At 48.8% G+C, this 16,843-nt stretch overlaps 15 non-coding genes across 15 annotated transcripts; 6 read left to right on the top strand and 9 right to left on the bottom strand.

Annotated features, from left to right (window-relative positions):
• Positions 1 to 2,838: 2,838 nt before the first annotated feature.
• Positions 2,839 to 2,925, bottom strand: trnay-gua (transfer RNA tyrosine (anticodon GUA)). The gene is given in 2 exon segments: positions 2,839 to 2,874; positions 2,889 to 2,925. It is a non-coding gene; the product is annotated as a tRNA-Tyr (tRNA).
• A 204-nt stretch (positions 2,926 to 3,129) lies between these two features.
• On the bottom strand, positions 3,130 to 3,201 carry trnae-uuc (transfer RNA glutamic acid (anticodon UUC)). Its single transcript has one exon. It is a non-coding gene; the product is annotated as a tRNA-Glu (tRNA).
• A 589-nt stretch (positions 3,202 to 3,790) lies between these two features.
• Positions 3,791 to 3,862, bottom strand: trnae-uuc (transfer RNA glutamic acid (anticodon UUC)). Its single transcript has one exon. It is a non-coding gene; the product is annotated as a tRNA-Glu (tRNA).
• Positions 3,863 to 4,367: 505 nt separating this feature from the next.
• Positions 4,368 to 4,508, top strand: LOC141303765 (U4 spliceosomal RNA). The gene has a single exon (XR_012343733.1). It is a non-coding gene; the product is annotated as a U4 spliceosomal RNA (small nuclear RNA).
• Positions 4,509 to 5,483: 975 nt separating this feature from the next.
• On the top strand, positions 5,484 to 5,699 carry LOC141303732 (small nucleolar RNA U3). The gene has a single exon (XR_012343701.1). It is a non-coding gene; the product is annotated as a small nucleolar RNA U3 (small nucleolar RNA).
• A 757-nt stretch (positions 5,700 to 6,456) lies between these two features.
• On the top strand, positions 6,457 to 6,528 carry trnae-cuc (transfer RNA glutamic acid (anticodon CUC)). The gene has a single exon. It is a non-coding gene; the product is annotated as a tRNA-Glu (tRNA).
• Positions 6,529 to 6,634: 106 nt separating this feature from the next.
• trnay-gua (transfer RNA tyrosine (anticodon GUA)) lies at positions 6,635 to 6,721 on the bottom strand. Its single transcript is given in 2 exon segments — positions 6,635 to 6,670; positions 6,685 to 6,721. It is a non-coding gene; the product is annotated as a tRNA-Tyr (tRNA).
• A 3,851-nt stretch (positions 6,722 to 10,572) lies between these two features.
• trnay-gua (transfer RNA tyrosine (anticodon GUA)) lies at positions 10,573 to 10,659 on the bottom strand. Its single transcript is given in 2 exon segments — positions 10,573 to 10,608; positions 10,623 to 10,659. It is a non-coding gene; the product is annotated as a tRNA-Tyr (tRNA).
• Positions 10,660 to 10,863: 204 nt separating this feature from the next.
• Positions 10,864 to 10,935, bottom strand: trnae-uuc (transfer RNA glutamic acid (anticodon UUC)). Its single transcript has one exon. It is a non-coding gene; the product is annotated as a tRNA-Glu (tRNA).
• A 589-nt stretch (positions 10,936 to 11,524) lies between these two features.
• Positions 11,525 to 11,596, bottom strand: trnae-uuc (transfer RNA glutamic acid (anticodon UUC)). Its single transcript has one exon. It is a non-coding gene; the product is annotated as a tRNA-Glu (tRNA).
• A 505-nt stretch (positions 11,597 to 12,101) lies between these two features.
• Positions 12,102 to 12,242, top strand: LOC141303764 (U4 spliceosomal RNA). Its single transcript, XR_012343732.1, has one exon. It is a non-coding gene; the product is annotated as a U4 spliceosomal RNA (small nuclear RNA).
• A 975-nt stretch (positions 12,243 to 13,217) lies between these two features.
• Positions 13,218 to 13,433, top strand: LOC141303730 (small nucleolar RNA U3). Its single transcript, XR_012343699.1, has one exon. It is a non-coding gene; the product is annotated as a small nucleolar RNA U3 (small nucleolar RNA).
• Positions 13,434 to 14,191: 758 nt separating this feature from the next.
• On the top strand, positions 14,192 to 14,263 carry trnae-cuc (transfer RNA glutamic acid (anticodon CUC)). Its single transcript has one exon. It is a non-coding gene; the product is annotated as a tRNA-Glu (tRNA).
• A 106-nt stretch (positions 14,264 to 14,369) lies between these two features.
• Positions 14,370 to 14,456, bottom strand: trnay-gua (transfer RNA tyrosine (anticodon GUA)). The gene is given in 2 exon segments: positions 14,370 to 14,405; positions 14,420 to 14,456. It is a non-coding gene; the product is annotated as a tRNA-Tyr (tRNA).
• A 2,288-nt stretch (positions 14,457 to 16,744) lies between these two features.
• Positions 16,745 to 16,816, bottom strand: trnae-uuc (transfer RNA glutamic acid (anticodon UUC)). Its single transcript has one exon. It is a non-coding gene; the product is annotated as a tRNA-Glu (tRNA).
• Between the last annotated feature and the right edge of the window lie 27 nt (positions 16,817 to 16,843).

Here is a 16,843-nt window from a genome sequence, read left to right as displayed (position 1 = left end):
TTTCGACACAGAAAGACGTGTGGCCCGTTTTGAAGAGACAAGCTAAGAGGAGCCCGCCTTCCAATACCGGGAGTCGAACCCTGGCCGCCTGGGTGAAAACCAGGAATCCTGACTGGTAGCAAAAAGGAGCCCGCCTTCCCATACCGGGAGTCGAACCCGGGAACCCAGGAACCCAGGAATCCTGACCGCTAGACCATATGGGAAATGGTCAGTGGAAGCCTTGTCCGGGTAAAAATTTTTTTCCAAAAATACTCACGCCACGCATTCGAAAAAACAAGCGTGGTCTTGCATTGTAACCGTTATCTCAAGGAAAAACACCCTATTGCCGATCTGTCAAGGTTCAGAATAGAAAAAAGCATGAGATTAACGATGAAACTGAGACACGCTTTTAACCGGGTAAATTGCTGATTATTGGCTAGTTCGGATTTCATTTCGTGTCCAACTTTTCCTCAAAGCCCGGGTGGCACGTAGGAATAGGGCAACAATTCGGCAAGCCCGTGACATCAAAACCATACTGCATTACGCAAAAAGCAGAGAGCGAGCCAGCCAGGAGTCAGACCTAGAGTCTTCTGATCCGTAGTCAGACGCGTTATCCATTGCGCCACTGGCCCACCGTCTGGGGGACCTCGTGCTTGCACCCGACTTGTTGGTTTTCGACGTGACAGAAGCCTGTATTGCTGTCTGCTTGTTCTCATGGTATTAGCAGGCCAGTGTTTGATTTGCTCTTCACCTGGTGGTCTAGTGGTTAGGATTTGGCGCTCTCACCGCCGCGGCCCGGGTTCGGTTCCCGGTCAGGGAATGCGCTTTTGCCTCCCCCCCCCCAACGGCAGACTGTGAAATCAAGCTCTGTTGGCCGCTTTCAGAAGGTCAAACCCCCCCAAAAAAGGTGGGCACGTGAAAAACGAACTCCTTCGAGCCAGAGTCGAACCAGCGACCTAAGGATTGCCGACGCTCCTCCTACAGTCCTCCGCTCTACCAGCTGAGATATCGAAGGCACGGGTCGGTGGGGTCACAACCTCGGCCTTTTATGTTTCTGCAGCTCGACTACTGGCCAAAAAATGGCTTTCGATGCAGGAAGACGTGCGGCCCGTTTTGAAGAGGCAAGCAAAGAGGTGCCCGCCTTCCAATACCGGGAGTCGAACCCGGGCCGCCTGGTTGAAATACAGGAATCCTGACTGGTAGCAAAAAGGAGCTCGCCTTCCCTTACCGGGAGTCGAACCCGGGCCGCCTGGGTGAAATCCAGGAATCCTGACTGGTAGCAAAAAGGAGCTCGCCTTCCCTTACCGGGAGTCAAACCAAGGCCGCCTGGGTGAAAACCAGGAACCCTGACCGCTAGACCATAGGGGAATTGGTCAGTGGAAGCCTTGTCCGTGTAAAAAAAAAAGATTTTAAACTGCATAACGCAAAAATTTGGATTAGGCGGCGATCACACCGAACGTGTTTTTGCAGTTGGAGGCGCCTTTTTGAATGGTTTTCTGTTGGCAGTGAGCGTTCTGCGCGCTGTTTATGCGCCCCGGCGCCTCACGTTTGTGCAGGAGCGCTCTGAGCGCCTGAAGTTGAAAAAAAAATAAACTCTGAGCGGAAAAATGCCCAACGTCATTCGCGTTCTTTTCCATTGTCCAATCGAATGAATGGAGAGGCGGGTCTTCTGTTGTGGTGACGAAAGTTTACCGTTGCTTAAAAAGTCCGGAGACTGCAAGAAATGGAGGAGAAACCTTTGGTGTCTATCGTGGGTAACCCGGAGCTGTATTATTTATGTTTCTGCTAATATGACAGTATACTTAACGGCAAAAACTAAGATTTTAGAGCACTCGCGTTATAATCCTTTGATTTGACTGACAGGACAGCTGTTTTTGTCGTTGCTTAAAACTAAAATAGGCGTTTGGTGTTTTTATTTAAACCTAAATAAGTTCGTCTACCAGCTGAGCTATCGAAGGCACGGGTCTGTGGGGTCCCAACCTCGGCCTATTATGTTTCTGCAGCTCGACTGCTGGCCAAAAAATGGCTTTCGACACAGAAAGACATGTGGCCCGTTTTGAAGAGACAAGCAAAGAGGAGCCCGCCTTCCAATACCGGGAGTCGAACCCGGGCCGCCTGGGTGAAAACCAAGAATGCTGACCGCTAGACCATATGCGAACTGGTCAGTGGAAGCCTTGTCCGGGTGGAAAAAAATATTCCAAAAATACTTACGCCACGCATTCGAAAAAACAAGCGTGGTCTTGCATTGTAACCGTTATCTCAAGGAAAAACACCCTATTGCCGATCTGTCAAGGTTCAGAATAGAAAAAAGCATGAGATTAACGATGAAACTGAGACACGCTTTTAACCGGGTAAATTGCTGATTATTGGCTAGTTCGGATTTCATTTCGTGTCCAACTTTTCCTCAAAGCCCGGGTGGCACGTAGGAATAGGGCAACAATTCGGCAAGCCCGTGACATCAAAACCATACTGCATTACGCAAAAAGCAGAGAGCGAGCCAGCCGGGAGTCAGACCTAGAGTCTTCTGATCCGTAGTCAGACGCGTTATCCATTGCGCCACTGGCCCACCGTCTGGGGGACCTCGTGCTTGCACCCGACTTGTTGGTTTTCGACGTGACAGAAGCCTGTATTGCTGTCTGCTTGTTCTCATGGTATTAGCAGGCCAGCATTTGATATGCTCTTCCCTGGTGGTCTAGTGGTTAGGATTCGGCGCTCTCACCGCCGCGGCCCGAGTTCGATTCCCGGTCAGAGAGTTCGCTTTTGCCCCCCTTCCCAACGGCAGACTTTGAAATCAAGCTCTGTTGGCCGCTTTCAGAAGGCCAAACCCCCCCAAAAAAGGTGGGCACGTGAAAAACGAACTCCTTCGAGCCGGAGTCGAACCAGCGACCTAAGGATTGCCGACGCTCCTCCTACAGTCCTCCGCTCTACCAGCTGAGCTATCGAAGGCACGGGTCGGTGGGGTCACAACCTCGGCCTTTTATGTTTCTGCAGCTCGACTGCTGGCCAAAAAATGGCTTTCGATGCAGAAAAACGTGCGGCCCGTTTTGAAGAGGCAAGCAAAGAGGAGCCCGCCTTCCAATACCGGGAGTCGAACCCGGGCCGCCTGGGTGAAATCCAGGAATCCTGACTGGTAGCAAAAAGGAGCTCGCCTTCCCTTACCGGGAGTCGAACCCGGGCCGCCTGGGTGAAATCCAGGAATCCTGACCGCTAGACCATAGGGGAACTGGTCAGTGGAAGCCTTGTCCGTGTAAAAAAAAAAGATTTTAAACTGCATTACGCAAAAATTTGGATTAGGCGGCGATCACACCGAACGCGTTTTTGCAGTTGGAGGCGCCTTTTTGAATGGTTTTCTGTTGGCAGTGAGCGTTCTGCGCGCTGTTTATGCGCCCCGGCGCCTCACGTTTGTGCAGGAGCGCTCTGAGCGCCTGAAGTTGAAAAAAAAAATCAACTCTGAGCGGAAAAATGCCCAACGTCATTCGCGTTCTTTTCCATTGTCCAATCGAATGAATGGAGGCGGGTCTTCTGTTGTGGTGACGAAAGTTTACCGTTGCTTAAAAAGTCCGGAGACTGCAAGAAATGGAGGAGAAACCTTTGGTGTCTATCGTGGGTAACCCGGAGCTGTATTATTTATGTTTCTGCTAATATGACAGTATACTTAACGGCAAAAACTAAGATTTTAGAGCACTCGGGTCGGTGGGGTCACAACCTCTGCCTATTATGTTTCTGCAGCTCGACTGCTGGCCAAAAAATGGCTTTCGACGCAAAAAGACGTGTGGCCCGTTTTGAAGAGGCAAGCAAAGAGGAGCCCGCCTTCCAAAACCGGGAGTCGAACCCGGGCCGCCTGGGTGAAAACCAGGAATCCTGACCGCTAGACCATATGGGAACTGGGCAGTGGAAGCCTTGTCCGGGTAAAATATTTTTTCCAAAAATACTCACGCCACGCATTAGAAAAAACAAGCGTGGTCTTGCATTGTAACCGTTATTTCAAGGAAAAACACCCTATTGCCGATCTGTCAAGGTTCAGAAAAGAAAAAAGCATGAGATTAACGATGAAACTGAGACACGCTTTTAACCGGGTAAATTGCTGATTATTGGCTAGTTCGGATTTCTTTTCGTGTCCAACTTTTCCTCAAAGCCCAGCTGGCACGTAGGAATAGGGCAACAATTCGGCAAGCCCGTGACATCAAAACCATACTGCATTACGCAAAAAGCAGAGAGCGAGCCAGCCAGGAGTCGGACCTAGAGTCTTCTGACCTCTAATCTGTTCCGTAGAAACACGGTGCAGCAACCCGTGGCAGGAGACTGTTTGTGCGGCAGTTTATAGCTTGCTACCACCTTGTCGGTTCACATCCACGTAGGTGCAGAAAAAGGTCACGACCGTCACCGGCATTCTTTCGCAGAGGCAATATTGTAGCCTATGAGGTTTGTCCGAGGCGCGATCATTGCTGGTTGAAAACTTTGTCCAATACCCCGCCAGGATGACTTGAAATACAGTTATCTTTGGCAATTTTTGCTTGTCTCTCTGGAGGCTTAGAGTTTTGTTGAGAAATATAGCCTTGTTTCGTTTAGGTTTTTTTTTTCCTCGCCAAAAAAACGGTCTGCTGATGATAGTGCGCCAGAGCCAGAAGGTTTTTTTGTTTTGTCAATATGTTCTCAAGACAAGTATCGTTAAACTGCAGCGCAATTGCAGCTCACCGTTACCCATCGTAAACATGTTGGGCCTGTCTGGTCCGGTGGCCTCTCAGTGGCGCTAAAGCTTCGAATGCATGTCGAGCACAATGTATTAGCCTACCACCGCCTTAACCACTGGACCACCTCGTCATCCGGCGGGGTTTCTTTATTTAACATTCCTGATTCATGTGCATGTGGATGCATTCTTCGTCTTTTGTTTCAGCCGTCGAGGGCCTGTTTTCCACTGAGGCCCTGCGCCAAACTCCCTATGAGACACAATCGAACGTTAGTAGTAACCTCCGATTACGGCCGAATGTGGATTCTGCTCGGACGACGGGGCACCGGTACATCCTTTGTAGCTTTAGCTTATTAGCCAAACGCTACACCAGTTTGCCATTTCCCATGAAATCATCCTTGATTTCCATAAGAAAGGTGCCCCAAATTGGTGGAAAATCACATCTCAACCATACGCTGTCCAAAGCATTAAACCGCCTTCACGCGGCAAAACAGAACATGTTGTTGGCCCGCACTGCTGGGTCAAACTGCGCTTCCCAAAAACAGATTGGGTCAAAACTGACAGAAGAAATCTCTAAGCCTGCTTTAAGCCCTACCCACGGGACGGGTTGACAGTCTCGCACAACGCGAGAGCCTCAGTTTCGCCTGTGTAATTTGGGGGCCAATGAAAACTGCATCCAACTAAAATTACAAACAAAATTTTAGGACTCTAATGATGTTTCAAATGTAACTTTTCTCATCTCTGTTGTTAGGTTGTAACCATCTCTGAGACTCAAAGTGTCAGAACTCGCCTAAGCTGGTTTTGCAAAATGGAGGTCAAGACTATACTTTCAGGGATCGTTTCTATAGTTTCTAACTAAGAAATGTGTTTCAAAAGTGTAGTGTCTCCCAAACTACGATGATGAGCTTTGATACTCTTTTCTGAGCGTGAATCGGGTGTGGAGTAATGGTTTATTTCATATGCTCCAAACCATTGATGAACGTTCTGTGTAGCATTTAAGCAACATAGAAGAAGAGAGTATGGTCAGAGTGGTCTCTGAAAAATGTAAATATCAGATTAAAAATCTTATGAATCGTTATGATTGAGATTTTTTTTTTTTTTTTTTTAACATTTTTGTTGGTGGGTGTCACCATCCTTGATATTCAGAATGTCAGGATAAGATGTCAGCTGGTTCTATCAACTTAAATTTGCCATAAAATGCATTGAGAGAATATTTTAATTTGTTCTTTGATATCTGCATAGAAGGTATATGGCATAGGAAAGGGCAAACAATCTCCAGAAACGGTTTTACAGGACCATTTACAACCCTAGGATTTGTCCCTAGAATGAAATGCTCTGTTATTGCCTTTTTTGGAAGCTTCATGAATATTAATGAGCTCTGCTCCGATTGGCTGTTTCACAGAGCTGCTCATCTCTATAGCTGGCACATTGATAAAAATATATATTTAATTAGGAGCTCTAGCGGCTTTTAATATGTGGTTTGTTGAATCTGCCGTTTTGTATCGCAGACATTTAAGTCTCATTACTGTGATCCATGTGCTCTGTGTAAAGTTATAATGCAGAGGGAGCGCTTCTTACCACACAAGTTCAGCTGCTTCTCGGTGATACTCTGGATCTGTAAATCATTCGCCAGCATCAGCGCAGTTATTTCTCCATCATTCACCATCATCAGCACAGTCATCTCTCTGTTTATGTGGTAAGTGATATCTTTTGGTTTTCGACGTGACAGAAGCCTGTATTGCTGTCTGTTTGTTCTCATGGTATTAGCAGGCCAGCGTTTGATAGTCTCTTCCCTGGTGGTCTAGTGGTTAGGATTCGGCGCTCTCACCGCCGTGGCCCGGGTTCGATTCCCGGTCAGGGAATGCGCTTTTGCCTCCCCCCCCAACGGCAGACTGTGAAATCAAGCTCTGTTGGCCGCTTTCAGAAGGCCAAACCCCCCCAAAAAAGGTGGGCACGTGAAAAACGAACTCCTTCGAGCCGGAGTCGAACCAGCGACCTAAGGATTGCCGACGCTCCTCCTACAGTCCTCCGCTCTACCAGCTGAGCTATCGAAGGCACGGGTCGGTGGGGTCACAACCTCGGCCTTTTATGTTTCTGCAGCTCGACTGCTGGCCAAAAAATGGCTTTCGATGCAGAAAAACGTGCGGCCCGTTTTGAAGAGGCAAGCAAAGAGGAGCCCGCCTTCCAATACCGGGAGTCGAACCCGGGCCGCCTGGGTGAAATCCAGGAATCCTGACTGGTAACAAAAAGGAGCTCGCCTTCCCTTACCGGGAGTCAAACCCGGGCCGCCTGGGTGAAATCCAGGAATCCTGACTGGTAGCAAAAAGGAGCTCGCCTTCCCTTACCGGGAGTCAAACCAAGGCCGCCTGAGTGAAAACCAGGAACCCTGACCGCTAGACCATAGGGGAATTGGTCAGTGGAAGCCTTGTCCGTGTAAAAAAAAAAGATTTTAAACTGCATTACGCAAAAATTTGGATTAGGCGGCGATCACACCGAACGCGTTTTTGCAGTTGGAGGCGCCTTTTTGAATGGTTTTCTGTTGGCAGTGAGCGTTCTGCGCGCTGTTTATGCGCCCCGGCGCCTCACGTTTGTGCAGGAGCGCTCTGAGCGCCTGAAGTTGAAAAAAAAAATCAACTCTGAGCGGAAAAATGCCCAACGTCATTCGCGTTCTTTTCCATTGTCCAATCGAATGAATGGAGAGGCGGGTCTTCTGTTGTGGTGACGAAAGTTTACCGTTGCTTAAAAAGTCCAGAGACTGCAAGAAATGGAGGAGAAATCTTTGGTGTCTATCGTGGGTAACCCGGAGCTGTATTATTTATGTTTCTGCTAATATGTCAGTATACTTAACGGCAAAAACTAAGATTTTAGAGCACTCGCGTTATAATCCTTTGATTTGACTGACAGGACAGCTGTTTTTGTCGTTGCTTAAAACTAAAATAGGCGTTTGGTGTTTTTATTTAAACCTAAATAAGTTCGTCTACCAGCTGAGCTATCGAAGGCACGGGTCTGTGGGGTCCCAACCTCGGCCTATTATGTTTCTGCAGCTCGACTGCTGGCCAAAAAATGGCTTTCGACACAGAAAGACGTGTGGCCCGTTTTGAAGAGACAAGCTAAGAGGAGCCCGCCTTCCAATACCGGGAGTCGAACCCTGGCCGCCTGGGTGAAAACCAGGAATCCTGACTGGTAGCAAAAAGGAGCCCGCCTTCCCATACCGGGAGTCGAACCCGGGAACCCAGGAACCCAGGAATCCTGACCGCTAGACCATATGGGAAATGGTCAGTGGAAGCCTTGTCCGGGTAAAAAATTTTTTCCAAAAATACTCACGCCACGCATTCGAAAAAACAAGCGTGGTCTTGCATTGTAACCGTTATCTCAAGGAAAAACACCCTATTGCCGATCTGTCAAGGTTCAGAATAGAAAAAAGCATGAGATTAACGATGAAACTGAGACACGCTTTTAACCGGGTAAATTGCTGATTATTGGCTAGTTCGGATTTCATTTCGTGTCCAACTTTTCCTCAAAGCCCGGGTGGCACGTAGGAATAGGGCAACAATTCGGCAAGCCCGTGACATCAAAACCATACTGCATTACGCAAAAAGCAGAGAGCGAGCCAGCCAGGAGTCAGACCTAGAGTCTTCTGATCCGTAGTCAGACGCGTTATCCATTGCGCCACTGGCCCACCGTCTGGGGGACCTCGTGCTTGCACCCGACTTGTTGGTTTTCGACGTGACAGAAGCCTGTATTGCTGTCTGCTTGTTCTCATGGTATTAGCAGGCCAGTGTTTGATTTGCTCTTCACCTGGTGGTCTAGTGGTTAGGATTTGGCGCTCTCACCGCCGCGGCCCGGGTTCGGTTCCCGGTCAGGGAATGCGCTTTTGCCTCCCCCCCCCCAACGGCAGACTGTGAAATCAAGCTCTGTTGGCCGCTTTCAGAAGGCCAAACCCCCCCAAAAAAGGTGGGCACGTGAAAAACGAACTCCTTCGAGCCAGAGTCGAACCAGCGACCTAAGGATTGCCGACGCTCCTCCTACAGTCCTCCGCTCTACCAGCTGAGATATCGAAGGCACGGGTCGGTGGGGTCACAACCTCGGCCTTTTATGTTTCTGCAGCTCGACTACTGGCCAAAAAATGGCTTTCGATGCAGGAAGACGTGCGGCCCGTTTTGAAGAGGCAAGCAAAGAGGTGCCCGCCTTCCAATACCGGGAGTCGAACCCGGGCCGCCTGGTTGAAATACAGGAATCCTGACTGGTAGCAAAAAGGAGCTCGCCTTCCCTTACCGGGAGTCGAACCCGGGCCGCCTGGGTGAAATCCAGGAATCCTGACTGGTAGCAAAAAGGAGCTCGCCTTCCCTTACCGGGAGTCAAAACAAGGCCGCCTGGGTGAAAACCAGGAACCCTGACCGCTAGACCATAGGGGAATTGGTCAGTGGAAGCCTTGTCCGTGTAAAAAAAAAAGATTTTAAACTGCATAACGCAAAAATTTGGATTAGGCGGCGATCACACCGAACGCGTTTTTGCAGTTGGAGGCGCCTTTTTGAATGGTTTTCTGTTGGCAGTGAGCGTTCTGCGCGCTGTTTATGCGCCCCGGCGCCTCACGTTTGTGCAGGAGCGCTCTGAGCGCCTGAAGTTGAAAAAAAAATCAACTCTGAGCGGAAAAATGCCCAACGTCATTCGCGTTCTTTTCCATTGTCCAATCGAATGAATGGAGAGGCGGGTCTTCTGTTGTGGTGACGAAAGTTTACCGTTGCTTAAAAAGTCCGGAGACTGCAAGAAATGGAGGAGAAACCTTTGGTGTCTATCGTGGGTAACCCGGAGCTGTATTATTTATGTTTCTGCTAATATGACAGTATACTTAACGGCAAAAACTAAGATTTTAGAGCACTCGCGTTATAATCCTTTGATTTGACTGACAGGACAGCTGTTTTTGTCGTTGCTTAAAACTAAAATAGGCGTTTGGTGTTTTTATTTAAACCTAAATAAGTTCGTCTACCAGCTGAGCTATCGAAGGCACGGGTCTGTGGGGTCCCAACCTCGGCCTATTATGTTTCTGCAGCTCGACTGCTGGCCAAAAAATGGCTTTCGACACAGAAAGACATGTGGCCCGTTTTGAAGAGACAAGCAAAGAGGAGCCCGCCTTCCAATACCGGGAGTCGAACCCGGGCCGCCTGGGTGAAAACCAAGAATGCTGACCGCTAGACCATATGCGAACTGGTCAGTGGAAGCCTTGTCCGGGTGGAAAAAAATATTCCAAAAATACTTACGCCACGCATTCGAAAAAACAAGCGTGGTCTTGCATTGTAACCGTTATCTCAAGGAAAAACACCCTATTGCCGATCTGTCAAGGTTCAGAATAGAAAAAAGCATGAGATTAACGATGAAACTGAGACACGCTTTTAACCGGGTAAATTGCTGATTATTGGCTAGTTCGGATTTCATTTCGTGTCCAACTTTTCCTCAAAGCCCGGGTGGCACGTAGGAATAGGGCAACAATTCGGCAAGCCCGTGACATCAAAACCATACTGCATTACGCAAAAAGCAGAGAGCGAGCCAGCCGGGAGTCAGACCTAGAGTCTTCTGATCCGTAGTCAGACGCGTTATCCATTGCGCCACTGGCCCACCGTCTGGGGGACCTCGTGCTTGCACCCGACTTGTTGGTTTTCGACGTGACAGAAGCCTGTATTGCTGTCTGCTTGTTCTCATGGTATTAGCAGGCCAGCATTTGATATGCTCTTCCCTGGTGGTCTAGTGGTTAGGATTCGGCGCTCTCACCGCCGCGGCCCGAGTTCGATTCCCGGTCAGAGAGTTCGCTTTTGCCCCCCTTCCCAACGGCAGACTTTGAAATCAAGCTCTGTTGGCCGCTTTCAGAAGGCCAAACCCCCCCAAAAAAGGTGGGCACGTGAAAAACGAACTCCTTCGAGCCGGAGTCGAACCAGCGACCTAAGGATTGCCGACGCTCCTCCTACAGTCCTCCGCTCTACCAGCTGAGCTATCGAAGGCACGGGTCGGTGGGGTCACAACCTCGGCCTTTTATGTTTCTGCAGCTCGACTGCTGGCCAAAAAATGGCTTTCGATGCAGAAAAACGTGCGGCCCGTTTTGAAGAGGCAAGCAAAGAGGAGCCCGCCTTCCAATACCGGGAGTCGAACCCGGGCCGCCTGGGTGAAATCCAGGAATCCTGACTGGTAGCAAAAAGGAGCTCGCCTTCCCTTACCGGGAGTCGAACCCGGGCCGCCTGGGTGAAATCCAGGAATCCTGACCGCTAGACCATAGGGGAACTGGTCAGTGGAAGCCTTGTCCGTGTAAAAAAAAAAGATTTTAAACTGCATTACGCAAAAATTTGGATTAGGCGGCGATCACACCGAACGCTTTTTTGCAGTTGGAGGCGCCTTTTTGAATGGTTTTCTGTTGGCAGTGAGCGTTCTGCGCGCTGTTTATGCGCCCCGGCGCCTCACGTTTGTGCAGGAGCGCTCTGAGCGCCTGAAGTTGAAAAAAAAAATCAACTCTGAGCGGAAAAATGCCCAACGTCATTCGCGTTCTTTTCCATTGTCCAATCGAATGAATGGAGGCGGGTCTTCTGTTGTGGTGACGAAAGTTTACCGTTGCTTAAAAAGTCCGGAGACTGCAAGAAATGGAGGAGAAACCTTTGGTGTCTATCGTGGGTAACCCGGAGCTGTATTATTTATGTTTCTGCTAATATGACAGTATACTTAACGGCAAAAACTAAGATTTTAGAGCACTCGGGTCGGTGGGGTCACAACCTCTGCCTATTATGTTTCTGCAGCTCGACTGCTGGCCAAAAAATGGCTTTCGACGCAAAAAGACGTGTGGCCCGTTTTGAAGAGGCAAGCAAAGAGGAGCCCGCCTTCCAAAACCGGGAGTCGAACCCGGGCCGCCTGGGTGAAAACCAGGAATCCTGACCGCTAGACCATATGGGAACTGGGCAGTGGAAGCCTTGTCCGGGTAAAATATTTTTTCCAAAAATACTCACGCCACGCATTAGAAAAAACAAGCGTGGTCTTGCATTGTAACCGTTATTTCAAGGAAAAACACCCTATTGCCGATCTGTCAAGGTTCAGAAAAGAAAAAAGCATGAGATTAACGATGAAACTGAGACACGCTTTTAACCGGGTAAATTGCTGATTATTGGCTAGTTCGGATTTCTTTTCGTGTCCAACTTTTCCTCAAAGCCCAGCTGGCACGTAGGAATAGGGCAACAATTCGGCAAGCCCGTGACATCAAAACCATACTGCATTACGCAAAAAGCAGAGAGCGAGCCAGCCAGGAGTCGGACCTAGAGTCTTCTGACCTCTAATCTGTTCCGTAGAAACACGGTGCAGCAACCCGTGGCAGGAGACTGTTTGTGCGGCAGTTTATAGCTTGCTACCACCTTGTCGGTTCACATCCACGTAGGTGCAGAAAAAGGTCACGACCGTCACCGGCATTCTTTCGCAGAGGCAATATTGTAGCCTATGAGGTTTGTCCGAGGCGCGATCATTGCTGGTTGAAAACTTTGTCCAATACCCCGCCAGGATGACTTGAAATACAGTTATCTTTGGCAATTTTTGCTTGTCTCTCTGGAGGCTTAGAGTTTTGTTGAGAAATATAGCCTTGTTTCGTTTAGGTTTTTTTTTTCCTCGCCAAAAAAACGGTCTGCTGATGATAGTGCGCCAGAGCCAGAAGGTTTTTTTGTTTTGTCAATATGTTCTCAAGACAAGTATCGTTAAACTGCAGCGCAATTGCAGCTCACCGTTACCCATCGTAAACATGTTGGGCCTGTCTGGTCCGGTGGCCTCTCAGTGGCGCTAAAGCTTCGAATGCATGTCGAGCACAATGTATTAGCCTACCACCGCCTTAACCACTGGACCACCTCGTCATCCGGCGGGGTTTCTTTATTTAACATTCCTGATTCATGTGCATGTGGATGCATTCTTCGTCTTTTGTTTCAGCCGTCGAGGGCCTGTTTTCCACTGAGGCCCTGCGCCAAACTCCCTATGAGACACAATCGAACGTTAGTAGTAACCTCCGATTACGGCCGAATGTGGATTCTGCTCGGACGACGGGGCACCGGTACATCCTTTGTAGCTTTAGCTTATTAGCCAAACGCTACACCAGTTTGCCATTTCCCATGAAATCATCCTTGATTTCCATAAGAAAGGTGCCCCAAATTGGTGGAAAATCACATCTCAACCATACGCTGTCCAAAGCATTAAACCGCCTTCACGCGGCAAAACAGAACATGTTGTTGGCCCGCACTGCTGGGTCAAACTGCGCTTCCCAAAAACAGATTGGGTCAAAACTGACAGAAGAAATCTCTAAGCCTGCTTTAAGCCCTACCCACGGGACGGGTTGACAGTCTCGCACAACGCGAGAGCCTCAGTTTCGCCTGTGTAATTTGGGGGCCAATGAAAACTGCATCCAACTAAAATTACAAACAAAATTTTAGGACTCTAATGATGTTTCAAATCTAACTTTTCTCATCTCTGTTGTTAGGTTGTAACCATCTCTGAGACTCAAAGTGTCAGAACTCGCCTAAGCTGGTTTTGCAAAATGGAGGTCAAGACTATACTTTCAGGGATCGTTTCTATAGTTTCTAACTAAGAAATGTGTTTCAAAAGTGTAGTGTCTCCCAAACTACGATGATGAGCTTTGATACTCTTTTCTGAGCGTGAATCGGGTGTGGAGTAATGGTTTATTTCATATGCTCCAAACCATTGATGAACGTTCTGTGTAGCATTTAAGCAACATAGAAGAAGAGAGTATGGTCAGAGTGGTCTCTGAAAAATGTAAATATCAGATTAAAAATCTTATGAATCGTTATGATTGAGATTTTTTTTTATTTTTTTTTTAACATTTTTGTTGGTGGGTGTCACCATCCTTGATATTCAGAATGTCAGGATAAGATGTCAGCTGGTTCTATCAACTTAAATTTGCCATAAAATGCATTGAGAGAATATTTTAATTTGTTCTTTGATATCTGCATAGAAGGTATATGGCATAGGAAAGGGCAAACAATCTCCAGAAACGGTTTTACAGGACCATTTACAACCCTAGGATTTGTCCCTAGAATGAAATGCTCTGTTATTGCCTTTTTTGGAAGCTTCATGAATATTAATGAGCTCTGCTCCGATTGGCTGTTTCACAGAGCTGCTCATCTCTATAGCTGGCACATTGATAAAAATATATATTTAATTAGGAGCTCTAGCGGCTTTTAATATGTGGTTTGTTGAATCTGCCGTTTTGTATCGCAGACATTTAAGTCTCATTACTGTGATCCATGTGCTCTGTGTAAAGTTATAATGCAGAGGGAGCGCTTCTTACCACACAAGTTCAGCTGCTTCTCGGTGATACTCTGGATCTGTAAATCATTCGCCAGCATCAGCGCAGTTATTTCTCCATCATTCACCATCATCAGCACAGTCATCTCTCTGTTTATGTGGTAAGTGATATCTTTTGGTTTTCGACGTGACAGAAGCCTGTATTGCTGTCTGTTTGTTCTCATGGTATTAGCAGGCCAGCGTTTGATAGTCTCTTCCCTGGTGGTCTAGTGGTTAGGATTCGGCGCTCTCACCGCCGCGGCCCGGGTTCGATTCCCGGTCAGGGAATGCGCTTTTGCCTCCCCCCCCAACGGCAGACTGTGAAATCAAGCTCTGTTGGCCGCTTTCAGAAGGCCAAACCCCCCCAAAAAAGGTGGGCACGTGAAAAACGAACTCCTTCGAGCCGGAGTCGAACCAGCGACCTAAGGATTGCCGACGCTCCTCCTACAGTCCTCCGCTCTACCAGCTGAGCTATCGAAGGCACGGGTCGGTGGGGTCACAACCTCGGCCTTTTATGTTTCTGCAGCTCGACTGCTGGCCAAAAAATGGCTTTCGATGCAGAAAAACGTGCGGCCCGTTTTGAAGAGGCAAGCAAAGAGGAGCCCGCCTTCCAATACCGGGAGTCGAACCCGGGCCGCCTGGGTGAAATCCAGGAATCCTGACTGGTAACAAAAAGGAGCTCGCCTTCCCTTACCGGGAGTCAAACCCGGGCCGCCTGGGTGAAATCCAGGAATCCTGACTGGTAGCAAAAAGGAGCTCGCCTTCCCTTACCGGGAGTCAAACCAAGGCCGCCTGAGTGAAAACCAGGAACCCTGACCGCTAGACCATAGGGGAATTGGTCAGTGGAAGCCTTGTCCGTGTAAAAAAAAAAGATTTTAAACTGCATTACGCAAAAATTTGGATTAGGCGGCGATCACACCGAACGCGTTTTTGCAGTTGGAGGCGCCTTTTTGAATGGTTTTCTGTTGGCAGTGAGCGTTCTGCGCGCTGTTTATGCGCCCCGGCGCCTCACGTTTGTGCAAGAGCGCTCTGAGCGCCTGAAGTTGAAAAAAAAAATCAACTCTGAGCGGAAAAATGCCCAACGTCATTCGCGTTCTTTTCCATTGTCCAATCGAATGAATGGAGAGGCGGGTCTTCTGTTGTGGTGACGAAAGTTTACCGTTGCTTAAAAAGTCCAGAGACTGCAAGAAATGGAGGAGAAATCTTTGGTGTCTATCGTGGGTAACCCGGAGCTGTATTATTTATGTTTCTGCTAATATGTCAGTATACTTAACGGCAAAAACTAAGATTTTAGAGCACTCGCGTTATAATCCTTTGATTTGACTGACAGGACAGCTGTTTTTGTCGTTGCTTAAAACTAAAATAGGCGTTTGGTGTTTTTATTTAAACCTAAATAAGTTCGTCTACCAGCTGAGCTATCGAAGGCACGGGTCTGTGGGGTCCCAACCTCGGCCTATTATGTTTCTGCAGCTCGACTGCTGGCCAAAAAATGGCTTTCGACACAGAAAGACGTGTGGCCCGTTTTGAAGAGACAAGCTAAGAGGAGCCCGCCTTCCAATACCGGGAGTCGAACCCTGGCCGCCTGGGTGAAAACCAGGAATCCTGACTGGTAGCAAAAAGGAGCCCGCCTTCCCATACCGGGAGTCGAACCCGGGAACCCAGGAACCCAGGAATCCTGACCGCTAGACCATATGGGAAATGGTCAGTGGAAGCCTTGTCCGGGTAAAAATTTTTTTCCAAAAATACTCACGCCACGCATTCGAAAAAACAAGCGTGGTCTTGCATTGTAACCGTTATCTCAAGGAAAAACACCCTATTGCCGATCTGTCAAGGTTCAGAATAGAAAAAAGCATGAGATTAACGATGAAACTGAGACACGCTTTTAACCGGGTAAATTGCTGATTATTGGCTAGTTCGGATTTCATTTCGTGTCCAACTTTTCCTCAAAGCCCGGGTGGCACGTAGGAATAGGGCAACAATTCGGCAAGCCCGTGACATCAAAACCATACTGCATTACGCAAAAAGCAGAGAGCGAGCCAGCCAGGAGTCAGACCTAGAGTCTTCTGATCCGTAGTCAGACGCGTTATCCATTGCGCCACTGGCCCACCGTCTGGGGGACCTCGTGCTTGCACCCGACTTGTTGGTTTTCGACGTGACAGAAGCCTGTATTGCTGTCTGCTTGTTCTCATGGTATTAGCAGGCCAGTGTTTGATTTGCTCTTCACCTGGTGGTCTAGTGGTTAGGATTTGGCGCTCTCACCGCCGCGGCCCGGGTTCGGTTCCCGGTCAGGGAATGCGCTTTTGCCTCCCCCCCCCCAACGGCAGACTGTGAAATCAAGCTCTGTTGGCCGCTTTCAGAAGGTCAAACCCCCCCAAAAAAGGTGGGCACGTGAAAAACGAACTCCTTCGAGCCAGAGTCGAACCAGCGACCTAAGGATTGCCGACGCTCCTCCTACAGTCCTCCGCTCTACCAGCTGAGATATCGAAGGCACGGGTCGGTGGGGTCACAACCTCGGCCTTTTATGTTTCTGCAGCTCGACTACTGGCCAAAAAATGGCTTTCGATGCAGGAAGACGTGCGGCCCGTTTTGAAGAGGCAAGCAAAGAGGTGCCCGCCTTCCAATACCGGGAGTCGAACCCGGGCCGCCTGGTTGAAATACAGGAATCCTGACTGGTAGCAAAAAGGAGCTCGCCTTCCCTTACCGGGAGTCGAACCCGGGCCGCCTGGGTGAAATCCAGGAATCCTGACTGGTAGCAAAAAGGAGCTCGCCTTCCCTTACCGGGAGTCGAACCCGGGCCGCCTGGGTGAAATCCAGGAATCCTGACCGCTAGACCATAGGGGAACTGGTCAGTGGAAGCCTTGTCCGTGT

This window comes from Garra rufa, unplaced genomic scaffold (assembly GCF_049309525.1).
Source record: "Garra rufa unplaced genomic scaffold, GarRuf1.0 hap1_unplaced_001, whole genome shotgun sequence".
Taxonomy (NCBI): Eukaryota; Metazoa; Chordata; class Actinopteri; order Cypriniformes; family Cyprinidae; genus Garra; species Garra rufa.
Note: the sequence above shows the minus strand (reverse complement) of the source record. Positions and strands in the feature narration are given on the sequence as shown.